Source organism: Peromyscus maniculatus, chromosome 4, assembly GCF_049852395.1.
Source record: "Peromyscus maniculatus bairdii isolate BWxNUB_F1_BW_parent chromosome 4, HU_Pman_BW_mat_3.1, whole genome shotgun sequence".
NCBI classification, from domain to species: Eukaryota; Metazoa; Chordata; class Mammalia; order Rodentia; family Cricetidae; genus Peromyscus; species Peromyscus maniculatus.
In genome coordinates, this window is record NC_134855.1 from 38135204 (window position 1) to 38148139 (window position 12936).

A 12936-nucleotide genomic window follows, 5' to 3' on the forward strand; every position below is an offset into this window, starting at 1 on the left:
TTCTTGTTTTCTTCCTTTCATTGTCCTCCTGTGGGTGTTGGGTGTGTGTGGTGAGGGTTAGGATTTGAACTTAGGGCATCATGTATACTTGGTCCTGTGCTCTCCCACTGAGCTATATTTGTCAAGTCCTGTATGTTCTTAATTTAGCATCTTATCAATAAAGATTCCATAGCTCTGCGAAGCTGAACCTTACATTTCCTGCTCCTGCTGTTTAGGAAGGACATCCCTATTTCTACCTGGGTTTCTTTTGTTCATCATGAAGATATAAAACTTTTAAGCCTGGGACCCAGAAGATCATCACTTAGCATTATATGCAAAAATAAGCCTGTAAGAACTTGATTTCACTGAAACAAATTGGAGGAATAGAAGAGGATTTATTAATTTTAGTGGACAAAAGAACAAAAAAAATTAGGCTTACATATTCCTGTAAGTTTACATAAAATCAGCAAGATCTCACCTCTATAGTTTCACTTTTAAGTTCTGTATGTGTTATAATTTAATATAGAGGAATAGAAGCAAGCACCTCTATAAAGACCAGAGCTGAGTAATCAGCTGCAGTACACTCAATTAATTCAGCATTCTTGATTTTACTGAGGCCAAACTATGACATGAGTTACCCCTAGTACTTAACCTTGGCCTCTGATAGCACAGAGCACACTGTCACCAAAATAGATTATTTTCCAGTTTTCTGGAGGATGAGGGGTGAGCAGAAGTCAGTCAAGAAAGGAAAAGTGTTCCTCATACCCTATTTTCTGCTGGGGGATGGCTTTCTGTATGCTGTGAATATATGTTGTTCCCATTGGTTAATAAATATGCTGCTTTGGCCTATGACAAGGCAGCTTAGAGGCAGGTGGGAAATCCAAGGAGAGACAGGAAAGAGAAATGTGGAGTCTAGACAGACACCAGCCTGCTGCCCAAGAAACAACATGCCAGCAGACCGGTAAAGCTACAGAACACGTGAAAAACATAGATTAACAGAAATGGGTTAATTTATGATATAAGAGCTAGCTAGCAAGAGGCTTGCTATAGGCCATATAGTTTGTAAATAATATTAAGCCTCTGAGTGATTATTTTATAAGCGGATGTGGGACTGCGGGGCCAGGGGGGACTGGAGAAAACTTTCAACTACAATTTTCCTTGTCCTGTTGGCTAGACTGCATCAGCTACCATGAGGCCAAAAGTGCCATAGGATGACAGAGTAACAAGATGGCTGGATCGCCATATCATACTCACATTGGATTAATTCACTAATTCAGGCCTTTCATATGTCAACTAGAACAAATAAATGACTATTTCACTTAACATCATCCCAAGTGTGAGTTGGCATGTTGCTACTTTTAATAGTGAAATCATCCAAAACATACTAGGATGAGGAAGATACAACTCATTTTATATACAGGCAGTTTTCCATCCTATTGTGTTTCGGAATTGTTTGTTTGTTTGTTTTGTTTTTCAAGACAAGCCCTGGCTGTCCTGGAACTTACTTTGTAGACCAGGCTGTGGAACTCATAGATCTTCCTGCCTCTGTCTCTTGAGTGCTGGGATTAAAGGTGCGTGCTACCATGCCTGGATATCTTTTAAAAAAAATTAACTACATTTTTTATCAGTGTGTGTGTGTGTGTGTGTGTGTGTGTGTGTGTGTGTGTACTCAAACACAGGTACATACATCCATGCGTGCCACAAATGTATAAGTGGAGGTCACAGGACAACTTGCAGAAGTCAGTTTTCTCCTTCCACCATGAGGGTCCATAGTATCAAAATTGGGTTTCCACACTCAGTGACAGGTACGTTTCTTTACCCACGGAGCCATCTTGCCAGCCCCTTTCCTACTGTTTTATCAATACTTGCATCACACACTATGCTGGCATGAGCCTGAGGTTTACAAAGCAATAACGTCCAGAAAGACTGAGGGACTGGACATGACAGACACATGCAGGAGGAAAGTTGAGGGGGCCTGAAAACAGGGCACTGAGTGGAAGGCTGTACTGGGGCAGCCAGGAGCCTTCTCTTCCTGCCAAGCAGCACTCAGGCACCTTTGCTCCACCTGTGCCTCTGCTCCTCCTGTGAACACTGTAGGAGCCCAGCTGGGAGACCGGCTCCCACATTTTACGACAGGGTACGCTTGAGGAGAGAGGGATAAGAGATAGTAGACAGAAGGATAGAGGGGAGAAAAACAGATAGAAACACAGGACAGCCTTGGGAGGGCCTGGATCATTATCCACCGGCCCCTGCTATCTCTTCTAAAAGACTTGTTATAGGAATGCCAAGGGGTGGAGCAAAAGACCTCCCCCTAGCACAGCCAAGTGCAGACCCTTTCTGATCACCTGGTAACTATGCACGTGGTCAAGTGATTTCCTATTGCAGCCCTGCTGGGTGAAGCAAACTCAGATCTCACTAGGAAACCTTTATGGGCCTCTACAGAACATCTGGCCTCTTTCTTAAAAAGAAAGACTTTTATGTCTTTAAATCTACTTCCAGGCCATGAACCATTTTCTTTATCTCTTCATGCTGGTAGAACCCTTTTCCTGTATCATCTTCTTTGACACATCAGCACTGGAGTTTCTTCTAGCTTTCACTTGCAATTTTACCACACAGATCTTTCAATGCAAATGAGCATTAAGAGCAAGCATTAGACATCAGAACAGGAAGGATTTCCTCCTTGATGGCTTCTCTTGGTTCCTGTGTTTACTGGGGGATGAAAAGGATGGATGTCTTCTTGGTTGGTGTGGTGATTTGAATGAAAATGACCCCCATAGGCCAACAGGGAGGGGCACTATGGCACTATTAGGAAGTGTGGCCTTGTTGGAGTAGGTGTGGTCTTGTTGGAGGTGTGTCACTGTTGTTGGGTTTTGAGGTCTCAGATGCTCAAGCTAGGCCCAGGGTCTCTAATCCTAATGCCTTTGGATCTGGATGTAGAACTTTCAGCTACCTCTCCAGCACCATGTCTGCCTGCATGATACCATGCTTCCCACCATGACAATAACGGACTAAACCTCTGAACTGTAAGCCAGGCCCAATGAAATGTTTTTCCTTTATAAGAGCTGCTGTGGTCATGGTGTCTCTTCACAGCGACAGAAACCCTAACTAAGACAGATGGATTATTGTTGTTAACATTAGATAAGGCATGCAAACCACACAGCACAATGAGGCAAGATTCCCAGACTATGTAGCTTTTATCAACCCCAATCACTTTTGTTGTCTTCCTCCCCTGGTTAGGGACCTACAGTAAGGATTTAAAACACTTGACTGAGGGACTGGAGAGATGGTTCAGTAGTTAAGAGCACTGACTGTTCTTCCAGAGGACCTGGGTTCAAGTCCCAGCACTCACATGGCAGCTCACAACTGTCTGTAACTCCAAGATCTGACACCCTCACACAGTCTATGTACATGCAGCAAAACACCAATGCAAATAAAATAAAAATAAATTATTAAAAAAATAAAATAAAATACTTGACTGAGTGAATAAATCCTCTTCTTCACCTTCACATACCAATTTATTTCTATCTTCTTCAAATGCTTTACCTTGAGTTCATCTGCTCCTTTCTGAAACTCCACAGTGTCTCATGTCTCCAAATTTAAGTAAATCGACCTCAATGCCAATGCTATCACCTTACTAGTACATTTTTAAAAAAATAAATTTGTCATCGAACACAGCATACACAAAAAAGCACAAGCCATAACTATGCAGCTTGGTAAACTTCCAAAAACGGAACCCACCCACACAGTCATCAGCAAAATGAAGAAACAGAACATTGCCCTCTTTGGTTACCACCCCTTCCCCAAATGAAATCATTTCCCTAACTTAGAACACCATAGGTCAATCTTGCTTTTTTGGGACTTTACAGTAAGGAGATCAGGTACAACGTTCTCTTGTGTTTAGCTTCTTTTGATAAATATTACTTTTATGAGAGTCACTTGTTTGTAGTTTGTATCTGTGGGTTATTATTTCTCCTTGTTACATAATGTGTGCATTTTTCCACTGTTTCTTTGGTGAATATGTGGATAGCTTCTAGTTCACAGCTTCATGGCAATAACAAGCAATGTCTCTCCAAGCCTTCTTCTCATGGCTCACTGTTCTACATGCTTCACACTAAGAAGAGCTGAACTGGAGAATGCTAAGTAGTGATATTTTATTTGTGATGAAATGTGATTTTATTTGTATGTTAATAAAGTTGCCTGAAGATCAGAAGTCACAGCGAGGCATAAGTGGGAGTCAGGCAGTGGTAGCCCATGCCCTTAATCTGATCACATGGCAAGCAGAGTCTCTGTGGTCAAGGACACATCCAAAGCAAGGTGACCTGAACTTTTAATCCCAGTATCAACCATAGAGACCTGGAGGTCTGTATAGACAGGCAGTGAGGAGGAAGTCATGTGGTTGTGTTTAGAGCCAATGAGAAGGCAGAACAGAAAGGCAATAAAAAGACAGGACACAGGAAGAAGGTCTCTCTCTCAGGGGAAGGACGGCATCAAGTGGTAAGACAAGGTGGTCTTAGCTCTTAGCTACTGCTAGATCTCTGGACTTTTAACTCTGCATTTGACTCTGTGTTTCTTATTTAATAAGACCAATTAGAATTTTATCTACAATGCTATGGTTCTAATGTCTCTCCCTGAAAATTATTGATCCTTTAGCAGTATTAAGAGGTAATACCACACAAAACACAAGAAGTCTGGTGGGTCCTAACCTGCCAGGGCTACTTAAAAAGACTCTGTCAAACAACAAGGACCCAGAGCACCCATTCTCATTCAAAAGAGGCTATATGATCATTGGAAGTTTTGGACACATTCAGTATTGCTTTGTACTGTGGTCACCTATTTCTCAGGTTTGATTATTAACTGCAAGTCAGCAGAGATCCGGTCTTAAATCTAATCATATCACCATTAACAGGTGCTCTACTGTCTGGAACACAACCCAGAGTAACATGCATAAGAGTGAGGGAGCCCACAGCTCTGGGCAAGCAAGCTAGGTTGTAGAGAAAAGTCTGACCCAGATAGGATCTCTGGTCTATTACTTAGGCCATCCTCTGCACTATTTTTCTTTTTTTTTTGAAAACACTACCTATCTAGGTGCTTGGGAATTCCTTGGTGAACAAAAGGGAGGGAGAACCCGGTCTTCTTACAGGTGTAAGTTAGTGGGGACAGACGCACAAAAGCAAAGAAGTCAAGTAACAGATCAGATGGTGTCGTAGTTCCCTTTTCTGTTGCTGTGAAAAAATATTCTGACGAAATCAACCTAAGGTAGGAGGGGTCTCTTTTCAGTTCAAAGGTATAGTTCATCATGGGGGGAAGTCGAGGCAGAAGCAGCTAGTTACACTGCATCCACAGAAAGCAGAGAGTCATCAATGCATGCTACTTCTCAGCCCTTTCTTTACTTATACAGTCCCAGTGGGAACTAACCGGGCCACTCACAATGGGTGTAAGTCTTCCCACCTCAATTAATGCAATCAAGATAATCCCCAGAGGCCCGTGTCCCAGGTAATTCTAGATTCTGTCAAATTGAGGCTAACCATCTGCTGTGTGACAAATGACCAGCTTAAAGCAGGAAACAGCATCTCATCCAGTGTCTCTGGTTAAGAACCGGAAGCAACAGCTTACTTGGGTTGTTTGGAGGGTTTTCCCATGCAAATGCAGCCAATGTGTTGGCTAGGGCAGCAGTCATCTGAACACTCAACTACAGCTGGACTACTGGTCCCAAGAAGTCACATTCCTATAACAGTGAGTTGGTGTGGGCTGGAGACCTCAGTTTCTTACCACAGTAATGCTGAGGAGTCCCTATATGTCTTGATTTGAATGTGAAATGTAGTCAGAAGATTTCCCGTGTCCTGGCCTGCCAGTGGTCGGGACAAATCTCTCCCATTCGCATCCCCAGGTAAACACACAGAGGCTTATATTAATTACAACTGCATGGCCATGGCTCAGGCCTTTTTGCTAGCTAGCTCTTATTTTAAATTAGCCCATAATGATTAATCTATATATCGTCACATGTTCTGTGGCTTTTTTTTTTTTTTTTTTTTTTTGCTTTTTTGAGACAGGGTTTCTCTGTGTAGCTTTGCACCTTTCCTGGAACTCACTTGGTAGCCCAGGCTGGCCTATGTTCTGTGGCTTTACCTGCGTCCCATTACATGTTGCTCCTTGGGTGGCTCGCTGGCATCTCCTGACTCTGCCCTTCCTCTTCCCAGCATTTTCCTAGTTGCTCACCCTGCTCACACTTCCTGCCTGGCTACTGGCCAATCAGCGTTTTATTAAATCAATTTACAGGAGCATTATCCCACAGCAGTGAAATGGCCTCTATGGACTAACCTGTTTGGTCATTTAATCCTAAAGCAAGTGGCATTGTTTTGTGTGGCTCTTTCCTTTCCTGTCCTCTCTATGCTTTCTGGCCCACGAAATGAGCAAGCATCCACACACTGCTGCTACGAGAGTCGTGAGCTATCCTTACCACCATGCCTTTCCTTCCCTGCTGGACTAGCCTCTCACACGGTGCACCAAACAATTCTCCCCTAACTTTCTCTGATCAGGTATTTGGTCCCAGCTGTGAGAACAGTAGCTAATACATAAAATTGATAATGAGAATTGGGGTCATGGTGGCTGCTGGGAGAAAACTGACTGCATTTCTTAGGTTTTTAGGAGGAAAAGTGGAAGAATTTGGAGCTGGAGGCTAGAGAGGTCCTAGAAAGTTTAAGCAGAGTTTAAGAGGCAATCCCAGTGAGAGTGAGGGAGGATGGTGAAAGAAGTGCAGACAGGAAGGAAGGATGAGGAAGGAAGTACAGAGGGAGGAGGATGAAGGAAGTACAGACAGAGGGAGGATGATGAAGGAAGTACAGACAGAGGGAGGATGATGAAGGAAGTACAGACAGGAAGGAAGGATGATGAAGGAAGTACAGACAGAGGGAGGATGATAAGGAAGTACAGACAGGAAGGAAGGATGAGGAAGGAAGTACAGACAGAGGGAGGATGATGAAGGAAGTACAGACACAGGGAGGATGATGAAGGAAGTACAGACAGAGGAAGGATGAGGAAGGAAGTACAGACAGAGGAAGGATGAGGAAGGAAGTATGGACAGAGGAAGGATGAGGAAGGAAGTACAGTCAGAGGAAGGACGATGAAGGAAGTACAGACAGGAAGGAAAGATGAGGAAGGAAGTACAGACAGGAAGGCTGTGATCATGTGCTTTCAGAGACTAATAGAGTCATCGTCTGGTAAAGAAACTGGTTTCATTTTGCCTCCGTCTTGAAAGCTTGACTTAGGGGTAATTAAGGAAACAAAGACTGATTTGTTTGGTAGGGAAAACTTCAAGATTGCATGGCATTCAGGTTTGGCATGGCCGTACTACTAATTGCTCTTGGCCAGATTTCCAGTGAGCAGGAAGTGAAGCCCCCAAATACGAAAAATGTGCAGTTTGGTAACGAAAGGCGGGGAGGTTAGAAGTCGGGGCTAAGGCAGGTGGGATACAGTATCCATAACCGCTAACGAGCTCAGTGTTATCAAAGAGCCCTCCTCCCGTACACACACTTTTCACGGAGACAGTAGGAAAGATGCCCTAAAACAAGACTCTGCCCCTTGAGAGCACCAGGGTCGAACAGTGCAAGCCCATTTTAAGAACTTTCACTTGAAATAGTGTTCCTGAACAAAAACCATTCTGGGCAGCTGAGCTGCCTAGAGAAGTGTTTGCTATGTTCAGTCATAGAGATACGGAAAGGGTACTGGAGATTGTGGTACAGGAGGGGCCAGGCTATCATCTGGTGGCAGAATTCGCTATTGTCTATATGGTGCTGTATTTGTAGACACACAAGAGGCAAGCATGAGAGATTCATGGAAGATTGTGCCCATCTTTCAGGAAGCTGCCAGAGCCAGGCAATGTGCGCGACAGGGTCAGAGTCCATGCATGGAGCTGGGAGCTTTTGTATATAGCTATGAAGTTAAGTAAAGCCTAGGGTGCGCTAGTGATCTTAGGAGATTGGAGATGCCAGACACAAAGGGCATCTACCAACAACAACAAAAAAAAGCTGCTGACATTGAGTGTGGCTGGTCCAAGGGAATGGCCACATGAGCTGTAGGCTGGAGGGACAGGGCTACCCAAGCCTGTTGGAGCCCAGATGTTGCCATGATGCTGGAGTTCCAGCTGCCAGACATGGAGCTGCAGGTTTGCTATTTGCCTTGTTGGGTTTCATTCTTGCTTTGGTCCAATTTTTCCTCGCTACTTTCTGTGTAGGAATGAGAAATAGTCTGTGCTGCCCTATACTGAAAACATACATTTTTGTCTATATTACAGGGGCTCACAGACAAGGGTTTAAAACAGGGTTGGGAATGTTCATTCTCTGAGGATGCTAGAAGCTGAGCCGAGTGCACCTTACATTGTGAATGGCCACAAGTCTATGGAAACCAAGAATGAATGTCCTGGTTTGAGCATATGTGTTCAAAGACTCAGTCCCCAGCTGTGGCTCTGTTTTGCACAGTTGTGGAACTTTTGGAAGGTGGTGCCCAGCTGGAGGAAGTGGGTTGAGGCTTAGGGTTATAACCAGGCCCCCTTTTCTGTCTTTTCCATTTTCTGGTCTGCTGGGATATTAGAGGCAGCAACCTCACACCCCGTCATCACAAATTCCTGCCACAGAATGGATTTTACTCTCAATCTGTGAGCCCAAACCCTTCCTCCACTACGTTACTCTTGCTAGGTATTGGGTCCCAGCAATGAGAAAAGTAACGAATCAAGCAGATGGCTTCCCAAGAGCTAGGGATTCGCGGTGCAAGGCGGAAGTGAAAGCTTTACAGAATGCAGTCTTTGTGGTCACACTCACTCATTTCTGAAACATCCTATGGGCTATATATTAGAATTTTCTAGGACAGCACCAATAAAAGAAAGATTTGCCATATTTCTTTCTCTTTCTTTCTTTCTTTCTTTCTTTCTTTCTTTCTTTCTTTCTTTCTTTCTTTCTTTCTATCTATCTATCTATCTATCTATCTATCTATCTATCTATCTATCTATAATTCATCTATCATCTATCTATCCATTGCCCCACCTACCTACAGATGTCTAGCTATCTGATTCACACAGTTATAGAGGCCAAAAAAAAAAAAAAAAAAACCAAACCAAACCAAAACCAAACCTCATGGTCTATCTTTGGCAGGCTGGAGAACATATGATGTGTTATTTAACCCTAGTCTGAAAGTCTGAGAATGGGGTCAGGGACAGGGGCAATGGCATAAATCCTTACCTGAGTTCAAAAGCCTGAGAAGCAGGTGTGCCTACAGCAAGTTCAAGGCAGAAGTAGATGGCTGCCTCAGCTCAGGTTGGAAAGGAATTTGTGCTTCCTCAGCATTCGTGTTCTAGCTCAAGGGACTGGATGATGCCAGCCCAGGCTGATGGGTTTACAGACACAAATGCTAATCTCAGGGTTTAGAAGTTCAGGTTCAAATTCTCAAATGCTAATCCAGTCCAGAAATAGTGTCTTATCAGCTGTTTAGGCATCCGTTCATAGTGCACTGAAGTTGATACATAAAGCTGACCACCACTATGAAATAGGTCAGCCCTGTTCAGTGTGGGAGTGAGCTACACCCGAGTAAACACTAAATGAGAAGAAGCGCCGGGAACATCTCCGAAGGCTGCCAATCACAGATGCTTCTAAGAGGTGAAGACCAGATATTGAAGTCAGATAAAGCAAGTAGGAAACTCCGGAGGTGAAAGTGATCCTGGTGATGCTGATGACAACCAGGCTACTGTTGAATAATTATGACAAGATCAAAAGAAAGAAAAAGCTACAAGTGACAGAAGCAGAAAAACACTGTTGACTCAGAACTTTCAGCCCCCTTCTCCTTCGGCCCATTCCAGCATGAGCTGTACCTCTAGTTAATTAAAAAGGAAACCCCTCTGGGAAAGCTGAGTGTGTACCCCAGCTTGAGACACACTCAAGACATAGTACAAAGAGGTTGACTCTCCCGTAAGGACAGTTGATGAGGCCACGTACCTCATGCGTGGGAAGCTGACCTATGTCGCCTTCCATGCTAGCGGTTACTGTAAATCTGTTGGAACTAAGAACTGCCTGTAGAGCTCCCTGCAAAGTTACTTTCTATAACTCCTATTTCTTCCCAACAGTTCTGAAAGGTACATTGCTATTTATAACGAACTTAACTGACATTTTCAGGGATTTGATAATTTCATAATTTTGCTAATTTGATATGCCTAGAAATTTAGTAGTCTCACCAGTGTGCACCCATCTCCCCTGACTGTACCTCAGTGCTACTGCTACATAGAAAGCACCAATAAAAAAACAAATTAAAAAAATTTAGTTGTCTCATGGAAAAGTTAAAACCAGCACTTAGCTCCAAAAGTTCCTATATAGATTACTTACCTAAACGTACCATGTGCTAAAAGAATGAAAGGTTATTGCCACAGTGAATCTTGTGTTCCCAAGCCAAGTGTAATGACACTCTCCGTTCTCTCGTAGCGCTCATTGACCTGCCATAGGCCAACTTCATCAAGACAAGGGGGCAATGATGGCTGTTTATTACACGTGTTGTGAGTCCGGGAGAGAGCAGCTGGACCAAATGTTCAATTAAGCATAGCCTTTGCCAACATGCCCAGCCTCAAAGGACTGTTACGATATTTACCCATAGAAGAGGTCTGTCATCTGTACCTTTCTCATTGGTTTCTCCTCAAACTCTAAAATACCCCATAAAAACAATCACCTACCTGACATGGATGATGCAAAACTGTTCTTTCTTGACCTCGTTTTAAGCCAGATTTGGCTCCTATTGTCTGGATGGATTTGTGAGGTATCATGCTGAAAACCGTCTAGAGGAGCTCTCGTGTACCATTATCAGATAACTGGGTTTGCTCTAGAGGCTGACACAGCCATGCAGAGTGAACCCATGCTTTTGGTGGCACCATTGATTTTCAATACTGCAGCAAAGTCTCAAGGGCTTCTCAACAATGAGAGAGATGCTAAAATCGTAACTATTTGTGAATTCAATTTTTTGTTGGAAAAAATAAAATTAAAAAAATATTATTTTGTTAAAAACAAATTATTTTTTGTTTATTTATTTATTTATTTATTTTTGTGTGTGTTGGTGTTTTGACATGGGTTTCCAGTCCCTTGAAACTGGAGTTACAAATAGTGAGCTGCCATGTGGGTGCTGGAAATTGAGCTGGGGCCTCTGGAAGAGCAGTCAGTGCTCCTAACCGCTGAGCCAGTTTCCCAGCCCCTATAAAAATATTCTTACATCTAATTTGAGATCATTTCCTCTGAAATAGAAATGTTCCACCTACAATGTTGAGAAAAAGTGGCCTCTATGGATTTACAAGTTGTAAATGTTTTGAATTCAGTTCTAAGTTCAGGCAGAAGAGACACAATTGGAAAGAATCCACAATTCTTTCTACTTTTTACAATACCCTTCTACTTTTTAAATCATCCAATTTTTCCATCATCCTATTATAAAATAAAATTTAAAGACACATCAAAATAAAACGAAACCCTTCAAGACAGTAAGGTTCCTGCTGTTAAATAGCTTGTTCCTGGGAAGAGAGTGATGGGCAAGGATACAGAGAGACGAAGTACACTCAGAAAAGCTTTGAAGATGAAACATTGTAACATAGAGAGTAGGTGGTGGAGCAAGGCCTCAGGGTATGACGTAACTACAAAGAGCTAAATGGTAGGGGAGGAATGACCATGCCAACAACTAGGGGGTTGGCATCCTGTGTAGACGAAACAGAAGGTTGGAGTTCCCACAGGTCAGTGTAGAGAACGTCAGTGAAGAGCTGGGAGGGCCGTGAGACAGCATCAGACAGAAGGCAGGGGCACCCAGACCATTGCTTGTCAGTAGCAGCCCCTCGAAATCAGAGGTCTAGAGTCCCAGCCTCATGATGAGCACAGAATGAGAACTTACATTCACTCCCCCCCGTGCCACTCAGGGGAAATCACTGACCCTGGGGTCACTGGCACATGCCCGTGTGCAGATGCACTGTGAGAGAGAGGCTCTAGATCTGCAGAGGTGGCCCAGTGGGTGAAGAACTAGCTAGACAAGCATGAGGACCTGCACTTAGATCTCCAGCAGCATTCACATAAAACAAACAAACCCAAACCAGAGAAGCTCCACCATGGTCTGCCATGGAACCTTCAGAAGTTAAAGGATGTTTTTTAGCCATTGTGAACGCTGAGCTAATAACTAAAACCAACAAGATCCCTTTCACTAATATACTCCAAAGTGGTAGAGAAAACTACGAATGATTTCCACTTCAGCATTAAGTTTAGACTGAGGTTCCTTTTATGCTGAGATCCGGATTGAGATCCGAGATTCGGCTAATTCTAATTCTTGATAAGCTCTCTCCATCATGAATGTAAATGTGCTCAGTAGCTATACACGGCCAACAGAGTGGTACTCTTAGGATGTTTTCTGTTGATGCAATTACCTTTTGTGTCTTATGATGAGAGCAAAGGGAAAGAGACCAGGATTTTGCAGGCCTGTAATAGGTAGGAGAGGGAGTTCTCACTTAATACTCAACAGCTCTATGAAGTGTGTCATCTCCATTTTCCTGAAGTACAGGGAAGCTGGCTAACCAGTGAGTGAAGTGCTCATGCTCTCTAAAGTTACCTGACTGAAAAAAAGCCAACCGGCAGGGTAAATGTATTCGACGTGGACGGTACCTAGAGCTCTTGGCAAGCCCGTTTGTCCAGACCAGACTGTCCAAAACAACTTCACAGGCGATATCAAAATCTAGAAACGCACTGTCTTTCCGGATTTGCTGAGAATGTATTTTTCTTCTTTTTTAATTTGCTAGCAGTGTGTGTGTGTGTGTGTGTGTGTGTGTGTGTGTGTGTGTGTGTGTGTGTGCAGTGTGCCTTCCGAGGTCAGAGGATGATGCCATGGAGTTTTGATTCTCCATTTACGTGGTTTCAGGGATTAAATGAACTTAGGTCACCGGGCTTGCAAAACAAGCATGTTTAC

At 43.4% G+C, this 12936-nt stretch overlaps 1 protein-coding gene across 2 annotated transcripts in view; it reads right to left on the minus strand.

Annotated features, from left to right (window-relative positions):
- The window catches only part of Ly75 (lymphocyte antigen 75), a 129814-nt gene that overhangs the window by 23066 nt on the left and 93812 nt on the right, over positions 1-12936 (minus strand). The window lies entirely within an intron of this gene.